The following is a 26,000-nucleotide window of genomic DNA, read 5'->3' as shown; positions in this document are numbered from 1 at the left end:
ATGGTATTTATGTTGGTGTAGAAAGTAAAAATTTCTGAATTTCTGAATTATATTTATGAACCAGATACAGCATTAAAACCTCACTCTGATTTAAAAAAAATAAAACCTATCACAAAAGAGAAAGACCAATACAGCGACTTCTGGCTGGCTCAGTCTGCTAAGCATCTTCCTTCAGTCCAGGTCATGACCCCAGGGTCTTGGAATGGAGTTCTGTGGCAGGGAGCCTGCTTCTCCCTCTGCCTGCTGCTCCCCTGCTGTTCTCTCTTTCTCACTCTCAATAAACAAATAAAATCTTAAAAGAAAAAAAAAAAGACTAACATATATTAAGGATATCAATGAGGCAATCCTAGACGTAGTATAATTTGAAAGATTATAAAAATATCTTAGGGAAAATAACATACTGTGTTTAAGAGAGATTAACTAGAAGAATGTAAATGTGGTTTGTTAATTAATTATTATAATTTGCTATGTAAATAAGTACAATGAAAACATTATATGGTTATTTCCTTAGGTACCCAAAAGTTTCACTAGAAAATCAACAATTATTTTCAGTGAAGGCACTCAATAAAATAGAAACAGATGGCCAGTAACTTAACATATACTTCAGCTCCAAATTTAGCAAACATCTCCATTCAATTAATGAGAAACCAGTAGAGGTAGTCCCACTAATTTAAGGCTAAAGCAAGCCTGCAAATTGCCTTCATTAATTTTTTTTAAACATTTTACTAAAAATATTAGGTCATGCAATCAGTTGTTGAATAAAAGAAGTAAGATAATTAGAAAATATTATAAAAGCTTAGGTCAGAAGAAGTAGTGTAGATAACTATGAAGGTGTAATTAATTGTTTTCGTAAGTGTAGGAAATCTGGGGTCAGATTTCTTATTTTAGGTCTCTGCTACTTTATGAGTTTTTAAACATTATGGATAAACTTAAATAGCTCTACTTACGTGAATACTATGCTGGGACTCTAAGCCCACCATGAGAGGACAAAGTGAACTTCTGTTAGTTGAAATAGTGTGAGAAAGGCCATCCAGAAGACCAGTGCCTGGCACTGAGCCCATCCGGCTGGGGCACATGACTGAGCCCCACTGAAGCTTTATAGGAACGTTTAAGATTTGGTAGCAGTGTGGTTATCTGTCTGTCTCAAGGCAGACCTCCTACATAAATTCCATTGCTTCTTACACCTGCCATTGGCCCTTCTGACGTGGCTCCCTCTGTCTTTGGTCTCTCTGTGCCCTCCCCCATAGGGGGCCAGATTCAGGACTCCAAGGGTATGAACCAATAATTGGCTGTGTTGGAACAGGGACACACTGCAAACTCTAGCCGGTTTAGTGAACTTGCTTGAGGGGCTGCCCGAGTGCATTGTGGCAGAGAAAAGCCCTGCAGAGGCCAGGACAGGGAAGGAGAGGGTGCTGTGGTGCCTGCAAGTGAAGCAGCTGGGTGCCCCAAGCTGTGGACCCCAATACAGATGAAAACAAGGGCACAGCTCCAGCAACCGTGGCCTGTGCGGCTGCCCCATTCAGAAAGGCTCATGATGAGAGATGTTCTCCCTCTGAACTTGCTGATGCAGCTGCCATGTTCCAGCAAAAGACCAGGAGAGTATCAGGTGTCTGGAGTGTGGCCACAGAACACAGAGGCAATGCCATTACTCCAACCAGGCAGGAGGCAGAGAAAATGAGCAACATCACCATCCTCCTGCCCTCCAGAAGCACCTGCATGGTTTAGGGAACTCATTCCCTTATGGATTACATTATTCTTTTTCTTTTTTTAAGATTTTATTTATATATTTGACAGGGAGCAAGAGAACACAAGCAAAGGGAGTGGCAGAGGGAGAAGGAGAAGCAGGTCCCCCATTGAGCAGGGAGCCCCATGTGGCGCTCGATTCCAGGACCCTGAGATCATGACCCCAGCCGAAGGTAGATACTTAACCGACTGAGCCACCCAGCTGCCCCGGATTACATTATTCTATATTGCAGGGAGCTTTGGCCCAATGTGGGGGCCTCCCTGGGCATGTAGAACCCTGGGGATACAATAAATTCTTAGGAAGTTGGGAATGAGATGGGCCAAAGACATCCTCGTCTTTGAAAATGCTGATCAGGGCATATTTGCTGTAGGGATTGGGCATTCTCCCTTCTGAAGAATATAAGTTGGGCACGGATATCCTACAAGGCCAAACTCCGCAAAGCTCTATCAGTGAAGTCAGACTCAGAGTTAGAATAGTTAGGGAAATGCCAGCTAGAAACCAGTAAGCCTGACAACACCATGAAGGGTGGTAACTGCCAGACAATATAAGTTGCCTGGAGGGCATAAGGAGATAGCAGAAACTATCCATGAACTTCTCTGAGTAGGTATTATATACTTTGCTCATAGTGCATTCAACATCCCAGCACAGACAAATAAATAAATAAATAAATAAATAAGATGGTTCATGGAGGGTGACTGTGGGACTCCTGAGAATGGAACAGGGCAGTGCCCCCACCCAAGGAGCTGTGCCCAACACAGCCACCATTTAAGTAACTTGGTCACGATCCTAGGAGGGTTCCAGGCTGGGCTGGACTCAGCAAATGCTTTTTTCAGTATATCCCTGGACACAGAGTCACAACATCAATTTGCCTTCATGAGGGAGGGGCAACAATGGACATTTCAAGTCTTCCCCAAGGTCACCTGCACAGCCCCACCATAGATCAAGATGGTAGCCAGGGACCTACCCCTGCTTTCCACCCCCACATCAGTAACGCAGGCCCGTTACATTGATGATATAAAGTTCACAGGTGAAGACTTGTGTCTGCTGCAAGACACCTGTAGGCTTTGCTGGAGCATCTGCAAGAAAGGTGATTGGCCATGAAGCCCCAGAAAATGTAAGGCCTAGGCATGCCAGAAGGATTTGGGAGTCTTTCGGTTAGGTAAGACACATGTTATTGTAGAGGCTGTGATTTATAAGGTGCAAGTTTATCCAACTCCTAAAAATGTAAAAAGGTACCAGCTTTGATAAGGATTGGGGTTAGGAGGACTTTTATTCCCTGCCTGACAAAATGTTTTCATCCCTTTTGCCACCTGGTAAAGAAAGGACATGTGTGGGACTGGGGATCAGAGCAGCAAGCTATCTTTAAGAAGCTAAAAAATACTAGTGAAACCAGTTAAGTGTCTGGGCATCTCCTAAATAAGAATACATTTTGAGTTAGGTGTAGCTGTGATGTCAGAAGGTGTGAGTTGGATACCGTGAGAGAGACTGCAGAAAGAGGGTGTGCCCCTAGGATTTTGGTACCCGCTCAGGAGACAGAAACCTAATGTACTCCCTTAAAGCAATAGCTCCTGGTAGTTTACATAGGTCTCCTCCAAGTGGAGTTTCTCAAGAGGAAATAAACTTCAGGGGCACCTGAGTAGCTCAGTTGTTAAGCGTCTGCCTTCTGCTCAGGTTGGGATCCCAGGGTTCTGGGGTTGAGCCCTGAGTTGGGCTCCCTGCTCAACGGGAAGCCTGCTTCTCTCTCTCCTACTCCCCCCGCTTGTGTTCCCTCTCTTGCTGTCTCTCTCTCTGTCAGATAAAGAAATAACATCTTGGGCGCCTGGGTGGCTCAGTGGGTTAAGCCGCTGCCTTCGGCTCAGGTCATGATCTCAGGGTCCTGGGATCGAGTCCTGCATCGGGCTCTCTGCTCAGCAGGGAGCCTGCTTCCCTTCCCCTCTCTCTGCCTGCCTCTCTGTCTACTTGTGATCTCTCTCTCTGTCAAATAAATAAATAAAATCTTACAAAAAAAAGAAATAACATCTTAAAAAAAGAAAGAAAGAAACTTCAGTAGTCAGTGGGCTGAACTTAGAGTGGCTTGATGATCACTCATGAGCTCTGACCATTAACCCTTTCTACTGAAAGTCGGGCTAGTTCTAAGGAGATTAACCCAATGACTTGAACAATAGGAAGCCAAGAGGTGCATGATCATGAATAAGTCTATGTGGGGCCAGGGTATTTGGGTGTACCTGCAAGAGCTTTTGGAAGTCCATGTCCCATGTCCTAGCTCATAAGGCACTGACACTCCCTGGAATCAGAAAGCTGATGCCCTAGCTCAGGTACACACCTTAATAGCTTACCCTTCAGTAGACATAGGAGATTTGATGCATAGGAAAAGTGGCCACTGTTGCACGCAGGTGAGATGTCATATTCCCAAGGATGCTGAATTGCCCTTGAAATACAGTGACACATTGGGGTGCCTGGGTGGCTCAGTTGGTTAAGTATCCAACTCTTGATTTTGACTCAGCTCATGATCTCAGGGCCATAGTAAATGATCCCACACTCTACATTGAGCACCATGCTCAGTGAAGTCAGCTTCCCTCCCTCTCCCTTGACCCCTTCCCCCACTCATGCATGGTCTCTCTCGCTCTCAAATAAATAAATCTTAAAGAAAGAAAGAAGAAAGAAATACAGTGACATGGTTCATGCAGTAACAGCATGTCCTTTATGTTCTAAATGATGCCCAAGGTAACTGCCAAAAGAATCTGGGGCCATACACCAGAGTTCCCAACACGTGAGGGAATGGGAATTGGGTATATTGACCCCCCTCCTTCTGAGTGAGGGTTTAAAATATGCCCTGGTTTGTATGGACACTGTATGGTGCCTAACCTAATCGTTCTCCTGTTATCATGCAAACCAGGCTGCCACTATTAGGATTTAAAGAGGCTGAATACCATGTAGGATTCTTTCATTAACCACACAGTGATGGGGGGAGGTCATGATTCAAAGGTCATAATATGCAAAATTGGGTAAAGGAACATAACAATGAATGAAAGTTTCATCTCCTCTACACCTTGTGGGCAGCAGGGTTAAGAGAAAGGGGAAAAAAAAGGGATATTAAAGCAGGCTAAATTGCTAACAAGTAAAAACACCCGGATGGGGTGAACTAAAGTATGGTTTCAAGTTTAATACATTATTTTTAAGATTTTATTTATTTGACAGAGAGAGATCATAAGTAGAGAGAGGGAGAGAGAGGAGGAAGCAGGCTCCCTGCCTAGCAGAGAGTCCAATGCGGGACTTGATCCCAGGACCCTAAGATCATGACCTGAACCAAAGGCAGAGGCTTAACCCACTGAGCCACCCAGGCAGCCCAAGTTTAATACATTTTAATGATCATTCGGTGGGGCCTCTTGCCCCATATGCCAGAATGGGGGACCTTGCCAAGATACCCATTACTGTAAAGTAGTGTGAAACAGTCTTCACTTCAACTCCAACCATGGATTCACATGCTATTCTGTTGAGAACACTGAGCCCCATCCCTCCTGGGAAAGTCATCATCTACTAGAATTTGCAGTGAGATCTCCCATGGGGATGGATGAGTTACTTCGAACCCCTCAGGGAGGGCGAACTGCTCAGTCTCCACGGGGATCCCATTGTCCCACTGCAGTCTTCACTGTTGAAATGCACTACACTTGGAATGGAAAAAAAAAAAAAAAAAAAACAGCACTGAAAAGAGGGGAGAATGTGGGGGTCCTGGTCTAGCATATTAGGACCTCAGTCTATCTTCTCATGCCTGATAGTGCTGCTGCCCCTGGACAACTTGTATGGTATGTACAAACAGCTCAAGTTCCTAAGGTTGCCAACCACCCTCTCCTCCGGGCAAGGCAGGCATGCTGTTTTCTGCCAGTACAATTGTTGCACACTGTCTTTGTTTCCTCCACTGGTCTGAAGGGCATTACAGCACACACAGAAAGCCTTACTAAATTCACTCAGCAAGCCTTGAGTTATATCAACAAAGCCTGTGCTTACTGAACACTGAAATGTTTCTAATAGGAAAAGCTGTCCTCCAAAATAGGTTGACCTTGGACGATTATCCATCAGCCAAACAGAATGTTATGTTTATAGATGATGAGTCTGCTAATGCATTATCTTTATTAAACTACATGAAGACACACGTGAATTTCAGGGATCTGAAACCCCAAGCCTACAGGCCTTAATAAATCAGTGGCTTGGTTCATTGGGCTCTTGGAGGAAACGTCACTGATTCGGAGAACCATTGTCTGTGTTTTCTCTTGAGTGTGCCTGAACTGTTGCTAAGGCATCTGCCTTCAATGTGGCCCCACAGCTGCTACCAGAGCCTCCTTCCAGCTACTCAGACTCCTTGCTGACTGCCCAGACACTGTGGAAGAGAGTCTTACAATATTGTAAGAGCTGGTCACAAGTGATGGAATGTTAGAGGAGGTCATGAAGAGAATATGATCCCTGGTTGACCCTGGAAGTGGACCTCAACAATTAGAGGCTTCTCCCTCCCTCCCCTGACCTTGGAATATGGATCCCACTTGCCTTCTTTGCTCCCAGAGGCTGCCCCATGGACATTACCTTGATGTCCATGATAGTGATGTGGTGCTGAGACCATCTGGATGGTCTACATGACTGAACACAGTTAAGGCCTCTATTGAAAATTTTAAGATTTGGGGTCAAGTGTGGAGATCTTACCTTGCAATCACCCTAAACAAGCCTCATATGCAAGTTCCCTTGCTTATTAAAAGTGTCATCTATCCATCTGGAGTGATCTGCCTCTTTCCTCAGTCTCTTCTGCCCAGTGCATATGGCAGCTGGTTTCAGATTATACCTTGGAAGCTCCTGAACCTAACTAAACTATAATTTATCAAGTTTACAAGAAAGAAAAACAGAACGTTGTAGCTGAGACCATTTAATTGGAGCGACAGTGAATTTTAAGATATAGAACCCAAGAGGTATCCACAAATAAGGGATAAAGCACTCATCTGGACATCCTCCCTCTACCCAAAAGAAGAATCACTTGTATATTGGGAGAAATCTACATCTCCTGCCTCCCACCCACTGATGCAGGGGACACATGCACCTATCACAAGTGCAACAACTTAGGACACGGCTTAGCAGCCCCTGGGAAGCCATGTACAAGAAGGAATTCCTGGGAGTGGGGAATGACTCATAGTCCATATTTCATGAAAGGAAATAACAGTCAAGAGAAACTTAGCTGGAAATAAACATGATTAGGATTATAAAAATTACCCAACTTCTATAAAGAGAAATTCATCATTATCTAATGAAGCTGCAGTTGTAGGTTTCCACAGACTGAGCAATACAACCACTAAAAGTTTCTTGGTTGTGTGTACAAGCAACATGCATGCAGACAATCACTGTAGCATTGCTTGTAAGTAGCCAAAAAATGTAAATGCCCTACATTGTCAACAACCAATTCAATATATTTTTTTTCATAGATTTTATTTATTTATTTGACAGAGAGAGAAAGAGAGATCAGGCAGAGGGAGAGTGGAGGCAGAGGGAGAGGGAGAAAGAGATTTCTTGCTGAGCAAGGAGCCCGATGTGGTACTTAATCCCAGAACCCTAGGATCATGACCCGAGACGAAGGGAGACACTTAACCAACTGAGCCACCCAGGTGGCCCCCAAGTCAATATTTTAAAAAAATGTTTATATGATTCAATACCGTGAATTGTGAAAATGAATTAGTAAAGCTCTAAGTAGCTACATAAAAAAAAAAAAAAAAAAGGAGAGTAGAAAGGAAAAGAAAAGAAAAAAACTATGGGATTAAGTAAACCACGTTGCAAAATGAAACGTGCAATAAAATGGCATTCACACAAAGTTTAAAAATACATAAAATTATATATATTATTTATTATTATCACATATGTTTTATATGGGTGTGGTGTATTCAATGGATTAGAGCATAAATATGCACACAAAGTGGAACTACAACTGATAGAGCACTGAAATAGGAGAATTGAGAAGGAAGTGGCACACACAGAGATCAAATGTTTATGATATTCCTTAAACTGGACATTCCAAATTGTTGCTATGCTTGAATTATTTCATAATGCTTTTTTTAAAAAGTTTAAAAATACATGGGGCGCCTGGGTGGCTCAGTGGGTTAAGCCTCTGCCTTCGGCTCAGGTCATGGTCTCAGGGTCCTGGGATCAAGCCCCGAGTCGTGCTCTCTGCTCAGCAGGGTGCCTGCTTCCCTTCCTCTCTCTCTCTGCCTGCCTCTCTGCCTACTTGTGATTTCTGTCTGTCAAATAACTAAATAAAATCTTAAAAAAAAAAAGTTTAAAAATACAATAGGAAAACTATATATATACATATATATGTATATTAATATTTTATTTACTTATTTGTCAGAGAGAGAGGGAGCACAAGCAGGGAGTGCACAGGCAGAGGGAGAATCAGGCTCCCCACTGGGCTGGGAGTCTGATACAGGACTCGATTCCAGGGCTCTGGAATCATGACGTGAGCCAAGGCAGATGCTTAACCAACTGAGCCACCCAGGCATTTCTATTTTTTTATCTTTTTAAATATTTTATTTATTATATAGAGAAAGCACACAAACAAGAGTGGCAGAGGGAGAGGGGAACCCGATGCTGGGCTCTATTCCAGGACCCTGGAATCATGACCTGAGCCAAAGCAAATACTTAACTGACTGAGCCACCCAAGTGCCCAAGTACTGAGCCAACCCACTACTACTGCATTTTAAAGAACATTATTGGAAAACATACTGATTGGGACATAACAGAAATATTTTAAAACATCAGAGCTCTTAAGCCCTGACCTACATACTTGCTGACACGTAAGAGATGAGTACATCAAACAGTGAAGCCATTATAATTTGTACAGAAAAGAGGGAGCAATGTGCTCATATAAAATTTTTTGTTTTACTTTCACTGGGGACACTGCACCTATTTCTTTAATTGTAGAAACTCTGGAAATAATGAAAAGATGCTGGGAAGATTTTAAGGAGCTGTTGCCCTGGGAATGCGGAGGAGCAGGATGTAGCTTTGGGCAAGAGAGAAGAGCAGGAAGAAATGAAAAGTTTTTCTACCTAATTCTTATTCTCAGCCATCCCTTACTTTGTAAGTTTTTAAAACATAAACAAAATTAGTCAAGGTATACATCTCACTTACACAAAAGCTCTTTTGTAAGTGCCAGAACTTTAGAAAGTGCTGAAAGGTGCTTCTGTAAATTACAGAAAAATTTAATGTGGAATTAGGTATTGGCTCCTCGAATAAATTGTACTTTGTCATAATTCTAATATACTGCTGAATTTGATTTGCTGGAATTAAATTAAAACGTTGGCAACTATATTCAGCTGTGAGATATATCTGGAGTTCGATTGTTCATCCTGTCAGTTTTTGGTATCAAGGTTATTCTGGTATTCCTTAATGAACTAGGAAGTTTTCCAACTTTTTCAGTGAGACTGAACATTTTGCTGATAACCTGAGAATTTTATGACTCCCTGAAGAGTTTTCTCAGAATACTCTGGGCATTACCTATTTTCATTTAAAATTTTTGACATTAATTATTTCAGTTTGTTTCAAAGTTTGGTACAGATTTCTACTTCAGGTTGATTAATTTTATTAATTTGTTTCCCCGAAAATAGCATGTTTCATTGACACTTTCGAAATCGTTAATATAGTGTTAGGGATATGTGCTTATCAGCACTTGGGCAGTATTTGTACCTTAGTTGTAGACAATAAAATTTTTCCTTTTTTCATTTTTAAAAGATTTTATTTATTTGACAGAGAGAGACAGTGAGAGTGGAAACACAAGCAAGGGGGTGGGATGGGAGAGGGAGAAGCAGACTTCCCACTCAGCAGCAAGCCCAATGCAGGGCTTGATCCCAGGACCCTGGGATCATGACCTGAGCTGAAGGCAGAAGCTTAACGACTGAGCCACCCAGGAACCCCAATTTTTTCCTTTTTTAAACTGTTGATGAATTTTATATCTAAGAAGAAAAATGGCTATGCCAAAGACAAAAAAAATAGCTAATGTTTTCTTGTAGAAGTTTTCTACTTATAGATTTAAATTTTTGACTCATTTCAAGCCAGTTTTGCATGTGGTAAGAGGTAAATAATTATGGATATCCAGTTGTCCCATTGCAATTTGTTGAAAAGACTAGAATTTCCCTGCTGAATAAATGTGGCAGAAAATGAAAAATCATTTTCATGCTGCTAACATACCATCTTGATGATTGTAGCTGCATAGTAAATCCTGAAATTGGGTATTTTAAATCATAACCTTGTGCTGTTCTTCTCAAAACTGTTTAGCTATTTTAACTTCTTTGTTTTTCATGTATATATAATAGGATTTTGATTTGAATTGCATTGATTTCTGAAAACAACTTTGGGAAGAATAGCCTCTTAAAAATACTGTTACCTCCTTAGTGAATACAGTATTCCTCTCCATTTAGTTTGAGGTTCTCTAATTTCGCTTAGCAATGTTTTATAGTCAGCCATGTCCCTGTCTTTTGTATATTATACACATTTATCTCTAGATACATCAAGTTTTTCCATGCTATTAGAAATGGTAATTTTTAAATTAAAAAAAAATTAATAAACTTTGCTTTTAGAGCAATTTTAGTTTCACGGCAAAGTTGAGCACCGTCTTCAACCAAACAAGAACAACTTCTCTGTTATCATTCCCCTCACATCCGGGTGCTGTGTTTGTTACCATCAGGGAACCTACACTGACACATAATCATTACCCAAAGTCCATAGTTTACACGAGGGTCATTTGCTGTTGTATAGTCTGTGAGTTTTGAGAAAACATGTATTATAATAAGGAGGATTTTCACTGCCCTGAAATTCTCTGTGTCCCATTTTTTCATCCCAAATGGAAAAAAAAAAATTAAAGACCATTTCTAATTGCTTGGTAAATCAATTGCCTTCCAGAAAAATTTCAACATTTTTCAAAGATATTGTTTTCATTGTCCTTATAGTCTAGCTTTTGATTTTAGCTTTGACTATAAGGTAAAGCTTATAGTCTTTAGCTTTGGAAAAAAAAAATAGTGATCAGGCCCTACTTTGAGCAATTCATGAGATTTTCTAAGTACTGGATCATTTTATCTAAGGATAAAGGCATTTTATCTCACTCTCTCTCAAAAGCACATTGTTTTTGTTTTTGTTTGGTTTTCAATAATCAGGTGTAGTATATGTCTTATTTTCTCCCTAAGTATTCCATGTTTTGCTTTTGTGAAAGACTGTTTTCTTTTATTTTAATTATCCCAAAGATCTTTGCTAGTACAGTTGCCCCTTGAACAATGCAAGGGTTATGGGTGCCACACATGTCCATTTTGTATGTCATATATGTTATATAGTGTGTTTTTACAAAAAGTAAGCCAAAGAAATGAAAAGGTTATTAAGAAAATCACAGAGAAAATGCATTGTACAATATTGTACTATATTCATTGAAAAAAATCTGTGTATAAGTGGACTCTTGCAGTTGTTCTACAGTCTATTCTAAAGTCTAAAGTTTTAAGGTCTAAAGAGTCTGTTGTTCTAAAGTCAATTAAATTTTTGTTTACTGAACTTGCATTCTTTGTTCCTGACAAATTAACTTAAAATTTCTATTAGTTCCTTTGTAGACAATTAGGAATTTCTACAGATGAAATCTTGCCATTTTTGCTTTGTACTTCAGTGTGTGTGTGTGTGTGTGTGTGTGTGTGTGTGTGTGTGTGTGTGCCCCTTTCACACTATAGTGGATCCTGAGAGCATTGTAAACAGAAGTGAGAGGAGCAGGTGTCCTTGCCTTTTTCACTTTCTTATCAAGAAAAGGATTTAGTATTTTCAGGGCGTCTGGGTGGCAAAGTCGGTTAAGCAACCGAATCTTGGTTTTGGCTCAGATCTGTTCTGGGGGTCATGAGATCGAGCCTCGTGCTGGGGTCTGAGCTCACCGTGGAGTCGGCTTGAGTTTCTCTCTCCCTCTGCCCTTCCCCTGCTCTCTTTCTGTCAAATAAATAAATCTTTAAGAAAAAAGAAAAGGATTTACTCTTTTATCACTACAGGTGATGATACATGTAGGCATCTTGTGGTATTCTTCAACATGTTGAGGGAGTATCCTCATTCCTGGCGTGCTGAGGTTTCTGCCATAAATGGGTCTTTAATTTTATCAGATTCTTTGTCTGTATCTATAGCATTATGTGATTTTCCTTTTCTTGGCAGTGGGGGGACGGGTTTGGTAAATTGGTGAATTTCATTGATTTATTTTTGAATGTTAAACCAATCTCATTCCTAGAATAAACTCTACTTGGTCCTGGTATACTGTTTTTACAGATCATTTTATTTGTCTTGCTAACAATTTGTTAATAATATTAGATCTATTGATATATTCTTGATATATTCCCACAGTCTACTGTGATTCTGCTTTCCTTACTACAAGTCTTTTTTTTTTTTTTTTGGATGTTTTTCATTATTGCTTCTTCAAGTATTTTCTGCAATTTTTGTATATCTCACTAAAATTATATTTTCCAGTCTTCTGGTATTCATATCCAATATTTTTTTTCTAGTAATTCTAATTTTACATCTTCCATTTTTCTCCTGTGTTTATATTTACTTATAAATCCTGGTGTCTACTTATAATAATTATTTTAAAATTCTTGTCTCATCCTTTTAATGCTTGAGTCTGTATGTATAGAGTAATTTTTTCTCTTCTTTATGGATCACATTTTGCAGTTTCTTGCAAGTTTAGAAAATTTCAGTTGGATATATACCAACAGTTGCAAATATCTTTAGTATTCTGAATTTGAAGCTTGTTCTAGCATGTAGCTGACTTACTTACTGATCATCTTGGTCATTTTGTGTTAATGTTTATTCCAAGTTTAGTTTTGTCCTACTATTAAGACATGACCTGTCCTGGGTTTCTTCTAAATGCAAGTGTTCTACCAGGTTAATTATTTTCTGGTTGGCAGGGTTTTGAAAGTCTTCCAGACTCATATGAACTTGGAAACATTTCAGACTAAAGCTCGTAGCCCATCTTTCTTGGGAATTATTCAGCCACATAGTCAAGAGGGCCCCTATGCAGATATTTGGAAATTATTGTCTACAAAGTTTCCTATTCTCTAGTACTCTGCCCACAAATTTCAGCCATTTTTATCTGCCCTACATCTCAGTTCTGTCCCCTGAAATCCCCACAACCTGTATGGTCTCAGATTCTCTCTCCCAACTCCATGAACTTGACAGGGGTGGTTCTAGACACAGCATTTTTCTTTGTACAAATAATTGCTTCAAATATTTAGTCAAGATTTCTAACTTTTTTATGGGTAAAGGGAAATGTCTGTCTCTTACTGCATCTTGACTACAAACATAAATTCTAACATGGACGTTTTCCCTCATAGTATTACTATTTCTTTTGCTTTGTTTTTTAATTGAATGAAATTACTACTCTCAAACCTGCATATGCAGTTCAAACAATTTTTCTCAACTTTTCTTCATATATCTGACCATCTGTAAGGTCTAACTCAGGGAGAGTGGGCAAAATGGGTGAAGGTGGTCAAAAGGTACCAACTTCCAGTTATTAAAAAAAAAAAAAAAGAGAGAGAGAGAGACTTGGGGATGGGGGATGTCATGTAAAGTGCCATAACTATAGTTAATGATACTGTATTGTATATTTGAAAGTTGCTAGAAGAATAGATCTTAAAATTTCTCCTCACAAGGAAAAAAGTATATCTATATGTGATGATGGATGTCAACTAGAATTATTGTGATGAACATTTCATAACAAATACACATATGGAGTCATTATGTTGTTCATCTGAAACTAACATAGCGTTATATGTTTCAAGTATATTTCAGTTAAAAAAAAAGACATTATAGTGCTGTCATAGATTCTCGGGTATATGTGAAATTTGTAGCTTGGATTCTTCATTAAGGAATAATAAGTCAATAATAACTATTCAGTGCCTATTTATTCAGTCAAACACCAGAAGGTTAGCCTAAGATCTTCTTTCTCCACTCTTTGGCAATACTTCCACCTATAAACAAGATTAGACATAAAAAAACTGCATGGTTTTGTGGTTAATAGCACAAAATTTAGGAGATTTATTACCAGCATTCAAACCTCAGCTCTACCATACCAGGTCTGTAGCCTTAAGAAAAGCGCTTAATCTCTCTGTGTATGTTTCCTTACCTACCAAAGGGATGATGATGGTAATATGGTTATTTTACAGAAAAATGAATAAATGTTTATAAAACAAATAGGCACATACCTTACAAAACATAATAAGCAAGTAGATGTTTTTAAAACATTTAAGAATACTCTTCTACTAAAAAAAATACACTTTTACTTTCTATAATTAAGTTTCCATTGTTGATGCCTAAATTCTAAACCATTATATTCTTTTTTTTAAGATTTTATTTATTTATTTGACAGAGATCACAAGTAGGTAGAGAGGCAGGCAGAGGTGGGGGAGAATCAGGCTCCCCGCTGAGCAGAGAGCCCGATGCGGGGCTCGATCCCAGGACCCTGAGATCATGACTTGAGCATGAGGCTTAACCCACTGAACCACCCAGGTGCCCCTAAACCATTATATTCTTATATTGCTTTCATAACTGGTCTCCCTGACACCAAAATTTCCCCACTTATTCTTTTCTTTCATTTTCCTTTTTTTAAAGGTTTTTATTTATTTCACAGAGAGAGAGAGAGAGAGAGAGATCACAAGTAGACAGAGAGGCCGGCAGAGAGTGAGGGGGAAGCAGACTCCCTACTGAGCAGAGAGGCCAATGCGGGGCTCGATCCCTAGACCCTGAGACCATGACCTAAGCCGAAGGCAGAGACTTAACCCATTGAGCCACCCAGGCACCCCATTCCCCACTTTTTCTAAATTTGATTTCACACTGAAATAAAATGATTTTTTAATGAAATGCAATTCCCGTGTTTATTTTACTGAATGCTTTAGGTTTGCTGATTTCCCTAAACTTCCTAATGACGTGATTCCTCTTAATTTGACCTCCTGCTTTCTTCCAGGATGGATTGGTTATCCATTTTCTTTTCTGTATATCAAATTAATTGCAGTTTTTGAACCATAACCTGCTCTCATGCCTCGGTGTATGTGTACTTGTTTTCTTATTAACTCCTTCATCTACCTAGTAATGGCAGTTAATAATGTTTTAACTCTTAGCTTGACCATCATATCTGCTTTTCAGTTTTTCTTGACTATTTAATTCCTAAATAACTTTCCATTACTTGATACATTTTCTTAGCATGCACAGCACATTTGTATGTAATAGTTATCACCATTCGTAAGTACATATAATACTTACTTGAGTTATTTCCTTACCTTTCATAAGAAACAATGCATTTCTTGAGGGTCTTGAATTTTACTTATTTTTCTAATGTTTGTAATGCATTCCCTGTGTATAGCACAGAGATTTGCCAAACCAAAAGTTAACCAAGTGTCCACTAAATTGATAGATGAAAGAATAAAGTTTGGAATGGTAAAGGGTATTCAAAGAATAGCTATCATTTATTACAGACTAAGCATCATTGTGGATAATTCACTAGAAAGGATGAGGGTTCTCCTGGGATGAGAATATCCTTTTAAATCTGACTGTGAGAATTGTGAAAACACACATAGAGACACAATCAAGCAAGAGAAGGGATTGCTTTCTTTTTTCTTTTTGATCAGATATGCCACACAGATGAATATTTATTATTTTGTACATGTTCTCTGATATTATAATCACCTTCAAATATGTTATGATAAGGGTAATTAGGAGGTCAGTGATGCAGGACATTAAGCTATTCAATATAGACTAATTCAGGAGAGTAAAAAAGATCTTTAATAGTATTTCCTAAGTAATCACTCCATGGTAAGACATAGGGACATAGAGATCATGTTTGTAACAAGGTGCTGACAAATAAATGAACGTATTAATTAGATTAATTATATTTCTTCCTGTGAACTATGAAAACTTTCCATGGCAAAACAAGTAGCTGTTTCTCCAATTAAACACAAATATATCAAATCAATCTGTGAAGTGGTATTTACATGGAAATGTTATGCTTCCAGAAAAACAAATGAAAGTCTCAGCAAATTCTTTCTGTCATTCCTTTGACTCAGCTATAATTATCACAAAACTAACTCCTGATTGCTTCATCTCTTGGTTCTCTGGAGGAAGCCAAGATGTTCTTGGTCTCTGCTTATAGGAGAAAAACAAAACAAAACAAAACCCTGACAGAAATGCAGTTCCGGAAGTGTTCTGTAGGAACAGGAAATAAGCATCTTGGTATGCACTGATGCACCCATTGAATCTGCTGCCTTGTGAATTGACTCTGCTACTTCTTTTTGTATCAAAACTCCTTTGGTTAGGGCAATCGCTGTCCCTGACTACAGTGCTGCAACCATTACCAAAAAGTGAGTGGTGTTTCCGCACTTCCCAGCTTGCATAGGTCAGTTACCCACAATTTAAACTAAATAGACTCAGATTGCTTTTCCAATCAGGAATCCATGTTGAAACTATTTATATTTCAATATAAATATATTTATATATGTATTATACATTTATATATAAATATTATAAAATTATAATAAATATTATAAATTTAATATATTATATTTAATATAAAATTATGAAATTTCAAAAAAATTACTATCTGTAGTGACCTCTCACCCCATCTACCTAGCCACAAACCTGATCACTCAATACAGCAGTACCAAGCTGATGAATAAAATGTGACAGGGGTTTCATCCACGATGTACTAGAAACATAGAGAATAAATAATGTTGAAATGCCACCAAGGAGCTTATCCTCTCCCTCACCTCCCAACCAAAAAGGAGCCACTCATATTTCAAAAAGCCTGCAAACTGGGACACGTACAGTAATGGATGGAGGACCAGAGCAGACACTCCTTCCCCCTCCATGCCCAGTTGAGGGGTAAAACACTGACAGGTAGAAGCTAGGTTTAAATGAAATATTGGGGGATGTATAGCCTTAGCCAAGTTAGTGATGGAGGCCCCTGCTTCCCAACAGAAGAAAAGTCTAGTGGTCATGCTTTCAATGTAAGTGTGTGTCCAGGAGCAAAAGCTGAAGCACACTGACAGTTACAGAGTCAATGTCAAGTTACACGAGGACAAAACCTTGAATTCTGGTGAGGATTATGAGGAATGATAGAAACTGCAATATGGAAAATGCTGAGAGTCAGGAGCATGATTAGGGACTGAGCCTGAATTTAGCTACAGGGCTATTGTCATAGTTTAGAAAGGAAATGATGAGAGTTCTAATTAAGGTAATTTTATAGTGGGATGCACCAAGAATAGGACGACTATGTGTATATATCAGATTGAATTGGACATATTGGAATGAATCGCAAAAAGAAGTAGATTTATAGGTGAAAGAAAGAGTTCAGTTGGGACATTTTGAGCTTAGAGAGCGAATTGATGTAAAATGTGAATAATATGAGAGAAACAGGAGACATTTGATACAAATCAAGTTAAATTAAAAGGTCATCAACAAAGGGGTAACATTGGGAACATGGTGCCAGAAAAATATTTTAATAAGATGTTTTATTAATTTTTTTCCTGAAACTGAAGAAGAAAGAAATGAGAATGTGAATAATACATTATAGCAATTAAACCACTCACAGATTTATAGCAATTAAGAGGACAAGCACAGATGATGTTCCAACTATTTAACAGCTAGTATAGCCCACACATCTTCCTATCAAAATCGTTGATTAAAACCCCAAAACATTGCCACCAAAATATTGAAAAATACAGATTTTTAAATATTGCTAATTAATTTTTCTGGAAATCATCAAAGTTATTACCATGAAACAAAATACCAGAGTTTTGCTGAACTTTATTACACTTCATATATTGTAGGATTTATGACATTTATTTTGAATAACATAAGTGTGTTGGGGACAGGGTTTGCTCTCATTAAAATATATAATTTTGCAGAATCCTCTCTAAGATGTGAAAGTCTCCCTTGAGTTGCTACTGTCATGTGTTCTTTGGATGTGAAGAGTAACTCTCCATTTGCTCACTGTCCAAAGTTTTGTCAAGACCCCTGCCAACAAAAAGGTCTGAGATTTTCCTCTTCTTGAAAGCTAACAAGTTAGCCTGCCATGGTTTCATAGATATACACAGGAGACATGAGAATCCTAGGACAGAGAAAAAGGACTTTACTACTCCCAGCACAACAGGTAGTCTGGAATCATGTTTACACTGATTTCTTTGCCAGTAGGTCTTTTTGGGGAGACCCAGAATGACTGGGGCAGAGCTTGCCATGCAGCCTCTGTGTAGGAAATGGTTAGGAAACCAGAATTTAGAAGACCCAGAATCTTATAAGATTGCTGTTGGCAAATCCGTCCAACCTTTGTTTCAGAGGGAGGTATTATCTTTCTTATCCTGGTCACAAAAAAAAAAAAAAAAAAAAAAAAAAAAAAAAAAAAGTTGCCTTCAGCCTAGGAGGAAAACTACATCTTCCAAAACTGTTTTCTTGTATACATCATTGAAATGGATGTCTGTAACCAAAAGTGTCAACACCTCTTCACAAAAATGTGCAGAAATACAGAGATCCATGCAAGATTTTCTCCAAAAATTATCTTTCATTCTCTTCTACCCATCCTAAGAAAGGCTGCAACATTTTGCCAGGAAATTAAACATTTAGGAATGCTAGGAAAACATTGTACAATAAACATAACTCACAGTTGATTCTGGTGTGGAGCTATAGCCTTTCCTTACCCAGTATCCAGTTTAGATCATGGGTAGAGCCTCCCTGACTCCCAAGAGCAGAATATCTCAAAGTGTTTTTCTACCTGCCCCACCTTGTTTAAAATGACTATAAGGAAGCACTAAGGTGGAAAGGGAGAGAAAGCATGCTCTGAATCTAATAAAATGGCTAGTCAGAGTCCTCATTTGATTTCTAATGATCAGTCTTTCCTAACAAGTAAGGTGAGGAATGTGTATTTCCTTCAGATGACAATGACATTCTCCATAAACTCACCCACTTATCTTTGCCACATGGACCGAGGCAGATTATCACAACAAAGTTCATCACCCCAATGTCAACACATCCCTCAGAAGTGGGTTATTTAGTCTTGGCTACACCAGAAGTAAAACATCAATACACAGCTGTATCAATGTTTGTCTGACTTGATGCAGATCTGCTCAGATACTGCCATGTCTCCCACAGAGAATGTCCAAGTCCCTGAAGGAGCTCGTAAAGTAGACACATAACTTAGACCATAGGGGACCCATAGACACAATGGACTATTACTCAGCCATCAGGAAGGATGAATACCCAACATTTACATCAACATGGATAGAACTGGAGATTATGCTGAATGAAATAAGTCAAGCAGAGAAAGACAATTACCATATGGTTTCATTTATTTGTGAAGCATAAGTAATAACATGGAGGACGTTAGGAGAAGGGAAAAATGAAGGGGGAGAAATCAGAGTGGGAGAGGAACCATGAGAGACTAGGGACTCTGGGAAACAGAGAGTTTTAGAAGGGAGGGCGGTGGGAAAATGGGTGAGCCTGGTGATGGGTATTAAGGAGGGTGTGGATTGCATGGAGCACTGGGTGTTATACGCAAAGAATGAATCACGGAACACTACATCAAAAACTAATGATGTACAATATGGTGACTAACATAATACAATAAAAAAGAATACATGTAATTAAAAAAATAATAAAAGCTTAATCTGTCAAAGGTAGTGTCTGCCACGTGGGCTCTAGTGGGATACCATATTGCTGTGCTATGAATGTGCTTCCCAAAATTCATATGTTGAACTCCTAACCCCTGGGTGATGGCAGTAGGGGGTGAGGCCTCTGTTAAGTGATTAGGTCATGAGTGCAGAGCATTCATGAATGAGGTTAACAACACTCTCAGAGGCCTGAAGAGCATCCTTGCCCTTCCCACATATATATCTGCTGTTTATAAGCCACCCAGTCCATTATATTTTGTTATAGCAGCCCACATAGACTGACTCATGTCTAGCTTCCCCATCATTAGAGTTATCTCAGTATTTCCTCTTTATTCAGTCAACACACAACATATGCCAGTGGTTGCAATCATTTCACAAGTATGGTACATCATGGACAAATGCCTGAATCCGCATGTTCTCTTTCTTCTTCGTTTTTTCACTTGCAATCTACTTAACAGAGAATTGATAACCTTCTGATTACTACCCTTTTCTATTCCTGAATTTTAGCATGCTTTGCCAGAAAGGAGTGAAGATCTGTGCAGGCTTCTCCTTCTTCTCCTTGTCTTCACTTAACTCCTGGTCAGAAACAGCTGCTTGAATACAAACGTCATCTTTGCCAGGATCAACAGTGGTCTGCGCCCAGAGTCCAACCTGAATTTATATTTAGAAAAGAGTTATTTCAAGGAGTTTGGTACTTTCAAAAACAGATAACCTCTGCTTGACCACATGAAATGATTCAGTTGCTTTGAGCCCCAGAGGAGCTCCATTAAGCTTCCCAAATGTTCTCTCGCCAAGATGGGACTTTGCTTTACATTTGAATACCTTAATGGCAAATGTTCCAGAGCAAAGCAAGAATGTTTACACTGAACTGACGTCTTCAGTCCTATCCAGAAAGGAAAAATTTACAGACAACTAATCAAATATTTCCTAGCTTTTACCACTCTCGTGAGATTCAAAATTCTGAGTTCTCAGTTTCAGCCAAATTTCTTGTTATACACATTTGATGATTTAACCATTTTCTTCTCTGCTATGCTTTATAAAAGAAATACTTTCCGCTATTCACTAAGTGGTCCCAATTAGAACAGATGATGATAATCCAAGGGGATCAAAATAGATTCTTCTAAAGTAACAGAGCTCAAATGAGTGTGATATTTCACCCATGTCCAGGGTGCAAGCACTTGACAAAAGCAGATTAATCAGACATATTTTTTTATCAAGCATAACATCATGGATACCACAACGCAAAGTTCATGGCTATCTTTCAAAAGGTAAAAGTAACTTATTTCCTCAATCTTCTGTCCCTTTTTCCCTAGTCAATTTAGAAATGCAGTTTGCTCCTGAGATAAGAATGAGTCACTGCCTTCAATCAAAACATAAAAAGAAATATACATTTAGTCTCAGTTGGGGCCAAGGTATTGGGGTCTTACCTACTGACAGAGTCTTGTGAGTGAGTCATGGGGCCAGTGGGATTCCGAATATGTGTCAACAGACCACCTTGGTCCCTCTCTGTTTCTGATCTACAGCTTCGTCTGGTGACTCTGTGCCGCTTCTGTAACAAGCCACCACTCAATGTGATGAGGCCAATTTTGTCAGCTAACTGGCACTTAATCAGTTAAGTTCCTGCTCTCCACAGAGATGGGCAGACAGGGGACCTATCCTTTCAAATGATGGAATTTCATAGGAATGGTTAAAGTGGCTCTTTGGTTGAAAGAGTACAGATACTTCAAAGAGACAGAGGAAGGATTTATAATAGTATTTGGGTTTTTTTTTTCTTTTATTTACTTTTGTTTATTTATTTGTTAGAGAGAGTGAGCAGAGGAAGAGGGGCAGTGGAAGAAGGAGAGAAAGAATCTTAAGCAGATTCCCCACTCAGCATAGAGCCCTGTGTGGGGTTTAATCTCACCCCCCGGAGATCATCACCTGAGCCTAAATCAAGAGTTAGATGCTTAACCAACTAAGCCATGCAGGTACCCCAATAGTGTTTGTTTTCTTAATAAATGTTCCAAAGGGGTGCCTGGGTGGCTCAGTGGGTTAGGCCTCTGCCTTTGGCTCAGATCATGATCTCAGGGTCCTGAGATCGAGCCCCACATCGGGCTTTCTGCTCAGCGGGGAGCCTGCTTCCCTACCTCTCTCTCTGCTTGTGTCTCTGCCTACTTGTGATCTCTCTCTGTCTGTCTGTCAAATAAATAAATAAAATCTTAAAAAAAAATAAAGGAATAAAGGAAGAAAGGGATGTCAGGGACTTACTATCAGTGTTGACTGAAATAAAGGCAGTTTGGGAGAGCACTGGGTTTTTCCAGTCATGGAGGCTAGGTTTTCCCAGGGACTAGATCTTAGGCTGGACGTCTCCCTAGAGATAGGTCAAGAAGAGTCTTTGTCAAAGTCGAAAGGCATTGGCCATTCTGCACTCCCAACGGATCCGCAAGTGAGGGGGTTGGTTGCTACTCATATTCTATCCTTCCAGAGAGGAAAAAAGGAAAGAAATGGGAGCAATTTAATTTCCCTGTGAATATGATTTGAACATTCTTACAGGCAAATGTTTCTTTCTGACAAACATTATCCATTTCCCACCTTTATCACTGGCATTACCCGAAACTGATTATTTCAGCAGTCCTAATTTCTATATCCTGGACTTTCATCTTTTAAGATCTCACACTTAAGAAGTTGCTGTGGTCTTTTGAGGAAGGTTTCCCTTAATTGCCAACATCTGGAAATGTCACCAGGAATTTTATTATATGAACGTTTCTAGGTATTTACACTTCATATATTTCAGGTTACAAATTAACCGTAATATTTCCCAAGCTTGAAGTTCTATTCTATTTGTCACAACTTTGTCCATATTTCCCTCAGGAATTCTAGCTGGACTTTTTATACCTCCAGTTTTGCATTTTATTTTCAAGAGTAAGAGTCAACGTATATCCTTGACAAAAAAATAAAATAAAATAAAATAAAATAAAATAAAATAAAATACTGAACTTAAAGCAAGTATGTTTTGAATAATCTGAATGCTTCAATATGAACATTACAAACAATGGCAAAAAGATAAGCCAATTTTAATTTCTTTCCATAGGAAAAGAAATTTGAAGTTTTTTTTTTTTTTTTTTTTAAGATTTTATTTATTTATTTGACAGAGAGAGATAGAGCAGAACAGAGGGAGAGGGAGAAGCAGGCTCTCTGCTGAGCAGGAAGCTGCCTAATGTGGGGCTCGATCCCAGGACCCTGGGATCATGACCTGAGTCAAAGGCAGAGGCTTAATGACTGGTCACCCAGGTGCTCCTGAAGTTGGTTTTGTACTTCAATATGAACATTACAAACAGAGGTGCCTGGGTAACTCTGTTGTTAAGCATCTGCCTGCAACTCAGGTCATGATCCCAAAGTCCTGGGACTGAGCCCCGCATTAGGCTGGGGGTCCCTGGTCAGCAGGAAGCCTGCTTCTCCCTCTCCCACTCCCCAGGCTTGTGTTCCCTCTCTCGCTGTCTCTCTCTTTGTCAAATAAATAAAGTCTTTAACAACAACAACAAAATTACAAACAGTAAAAAAATGAACTAACCTTAATTTCTTTCCACAGGAAAAAGTTTGAAGTTGGCTTTGCTTTGTCAAACATTTCATAATTTCCATTTTGCAACTTTTGAAAAACTTAAAGAACTGTGTAAAGTGGGTACTGTATCTTTAATACACAGCTTTTGCCGATGAAATATTATACAATATAATATCAGAGCTTATAATATGAGTAACCAAATTAATTTTACTGATAAAGAAACAATTAAGAATTAATTTTTAATTCATAAGGATAATGCTGACTATATTAGAAAGCTATTGATTGGAATAATAAAATAGTGAAAAACCAGTGAATATACACTATACTAACCATCATGTCACTGAGAACCAGAGGAATTTATTTCTACTCATGTAATTAATTCCTACATATATAATTGTAATTTGAAAAATCATCTTTATTCACAGTGTTGGAGACTCTGTAAAGTTTTAATTCATAGGATATCTGAATGATATGAATGTGGAATGAGAAATAAACCAGGTTTATTGTGACAAAAATCTACAGACAGAAACAGATCCTGAACATTTATGCATTTACTTGGAGATTATATAATGTGTGTGTATATATACACACACACACATACACACTCACACACATACACATATAATATATATAGTATATGTATAAATTGCAAACAAGCAAATATATATATATACAAACAAGCATATATGTTTATCAGCACAAATATACATATATGAAAATCTGAACACCATATAAGCTAGCAAAATACTTAACTTGTAGTAAGAATAATGCATTCTGCCAAAGATGTCTATGCTATAATCCCTTAAACCTATGAATATACTGTATTGCCTTTCTCTCTCTCAAATCAGGAAATAAAATCTTTTAAAAAAATATTTTTTCTCTAGCTACTTTATTGTAAGAATAGAATGTATAATCTGTAAAATGTACAAGACATATGCTAATGAACCATATATTATCAATAAGGCTTATAGATAAAAGGTTATTACTTATGTTTCTGAGGAGTCAAAAATTATATGTGGATTTTTAACTGCACAGGGGGAGGGGGTCAGCAGTCTTAATCCCCATGTTGTTCAAGGGTCAACTATACAGAAATACTGCATTCTAGTCAGTAAAGTTGTTTCTCGTAGAGCATGGGTTAGCAATTCTGAAACTGCCATGCATGTATACTGGGACTGAAAAATAAGTAAATGGATAGACAATGGTAGAATCCAAATCTCTCATTGTTAGAGAGCTAAGTAATATATAAGCAAGAGAAGGAAGGCTAGAATAAATTCCTTGGTACTATATCAGAGTCAGAATACTTAGCATGAACACACATGTATACATATGTATACACATATATGATGTGATACAGAAAAATTGCAGATCTATCTGTGTATCTGAGTCTGTGTATACATAACCTTAGCTCTGCTTATTGAGAGAGCCTGGAAGTAGGGACACCTCAGTAGGCATAAATGCATCCAGCGTGCAGTCACTGGCCTCTAAAAGTCATTCTTCAATAAAAGTAATCAGGAGTCCTTGGAGAACTCGTTTTTTTTAGGGCTGGAGCAGAAGAAATATGAGATGAATTTAGAATGTATTTTAAAGCAAGAAAAAAAGGAAGTGCTCAATAAACCAAGTAATGGATATATGTCAAAGGAATATAACGGTCATTCAGAAAGGTTTCCCAATGGAAAAACTAAAACTACATGCAGAAAAAAAAAAATCAATGTCATGTTGGCTTATAACACTAATTCAAGGCCAGTTTGGATTAAACAACCAAAGAATAATATATAAATATGTATGAGTCTATTTTGATATAAATAAACAACTGATAAATTAATCAGTCTCCTTGAATGTGGGCTGAATTTGGTGACTCACTCTCAAAGGATAAAATATGGAAATGGAAAAAGAGGGACTTTACCATGCAAGAACCTGTATATACCACCTTACCCAAGTATTAAAAGTGAAGGTTTTCAGTAATAAATCATACTGGTCTGTTCCCCGAATATGATGTGATGTGATACAATGGAAAGGATACTTCTATCACAAACCCATAACCCAGTGTAATCATGAGGAAATATCAGACAGACCAAAGTGAGGGGCACATAACATTATACTTGACTCGGACTTCTGAAATTTTCAAGCTCTGATCAACAAGGGAAGGCTGAGAACCAGCTACAGGGCAGAGGACATAGGGAGACATACTGACTAGACATAATCACGTGGTGTCCTGGATTGGAGCCTGGAACTGAAGAAAAGGAAATTAGTGGAAAAACTTGTGAAATCAAAATGAACCCTCTAGTTAAATTATTAATATTTTGAACAAAAGTACTATGGTTTTATAAGACATTATCATTAGGGAAATTGGGCAAATGATACCCTCTACCATCTTTATAACTCTCTGTAGAGCTATTTATTCCAAAAGATACATACTTTCAAAGGATTTGGCCAAAAGAACAAAAGTCTCAGAATGTTAATAAAATGCATGTGAAAACAAATTTATACCCATTTGTAATCTATACCAAGAAAATATTGCATTTTTTCAATGTATCTTCTAAGGAAAATATTTACCTTCTGAATTTTTTTATTTACTTTTTTTTTAAGATTTTATTCATTTATTTGACAGACAGAGATCACAAGTAGGCAGAGAGGCAGGTAGAGAGTGGGGGGTGGGGGGAAGCAGGCTCCCAGCTGAGCAGAGAGCCCAATGCGGGGCTCGATCCCAGGACCCTGAGATCATGACCTGAGCTGAAGGCAAAGGCTTTAACCCACTGAGCCACCCAGGTGCCCCAATTTACTTGTTTTTCTTTAGAAGATAGATACATCCATACATAGAGACAGAGACAGACAGAGACAGAAGCGCGGAGAGAGAGACAGACACACACATAGAGAGAGAGAGAGCTGATTATATAAATTGCTATAGCCTCTAATGTTATTAATTAAATTGTTCTTTCCGTAATTTTTTTTATTTCTTTTATTTCTTTTCAGTGTTTCAGAATTCATTGTTTATGCACCACGCCCAGTGATCCATGCATAATATTTTTCTTCATTTCCC

Source organism: Lutra lutra, chromosome 11 (genome assembly GCF_902655055.1).
Source record: "Lutra lutra chromosome 11, mLutLut1.2, whole genome shotgun sequence".
Lineage (NCBI taxonomy): Eukaryota > Metazoa > Chordata > Mammalia > Carnivora > Mustelidae > Lutra > Lutra lutra.
Note: the sequence above shows the minus strand (reverse complement) of the source record.